The following is an 818-nucleotide window of genomic DNA, read 5'->3' as shown; positions in this document are numbered from 1 at the left end:
AATTGGCTAGCGCGATCGGCTGTTAACCGAAAGGTTGGAGGTTCGAGCCAACCCGGTGGTGGTGCGGCGCTTTTTTTTTTCCTTTGGGCTGATAGCTCTGAAGAAATGTTCTGACGGTGGTGAGAGTGGAGCAGGACTGTCTCCGTGGCGCGATTGGCTAGCGCGATCGGCTGTTAACCAAAAGGTTGGAAGTTCTAGCCCACCCGGTGGTGGTGCGTCGCTTTTTTTTCTTTAGGCTGATAGATTTGAAGATATGTTCTGATGGTGGTGAGAGTGGAGCAGGACTGTCTCCATGGCGCAATTAACTAGCGTGATCGGCTGATAACGGAAAGGGTGGAGTTTCGAGCCCACCCGGTGGTGGTGCGGCGCTTTTTTTTTCTTTGGGCTGATAGCTTTGAAGATATGTTCTGATGGTGGTGAGAGAAGAGCAAGACTGTTTCCGTGGCGCAATTGGCTAGCGCGATCGGCTGTTAACCGATAGGTTGGAGTTTCGAGCCCTCCCGGGAGTGGTGTGTTGCTTTTTTCTTTGCGCTGATAGCTTTGAAGATATGTTCTGATGGTGGTGAGAGTGGAGCACGACCGTCTCCGTGGCGCAGTTGGCTAGCGCGATCGGCTGTTAACCGAAAAGTTGGAGTTTCGAGCCCACCCGGTGGTGGTGCGGCGCTTTTTTTTCTTTGGGCTGATAGCTTTGAAGATATGTTCTGATAGTGGTGAGAGTGGAGCAGGAGTGTCTCCGTGGCGCAATTGGCTAGCGCGATCGGCTGTTAACCGAAAGGTTGGAGTTTCGAGCCCTCTCAGGAGTGGTGTGTTGCTTTTTT

At 52.3% G+C, this 818-nt stretch overlaps 1 non-coding gene across 1 annotated transcript; it reads left to right on the top strand.

Annotated features, from left to right (window-relative positions):
- The first annotated feature begins 435 nt into the window (after window positions 1–435).
- On the top strand, window positions 436–509 carry TRNAN-GUU (transfer RNA asparagine (anticodon GUU)). Its single transcript has one exon. It is a non-coding gene; the product is annotated as a tRNA-Asn (tRNA).
- The last annotated feature ends 309 nt before the right edge of the window (window positions 510–818 follow it).

Source organism: Rhipicephalus microplus, chromosome 4, assembly GCF_043290135.1.
Source record: "Rhipicephalus microplus isolate Deutch F79 chromosome 4, USDA_Rmic, whole genome shotgun sequence".
Taxonomy (NCBI): Eukaryota; Metazoa; Arthropoda; class Arachnida; order Ixodida; family Ixodidae; genus Rhipicephalus; species Rhipicephalus microplus.
Note: the sequence above shows the minus strand (reverse complement) of the source record. Positions and strands in the feature narration are given on the sequence as shown.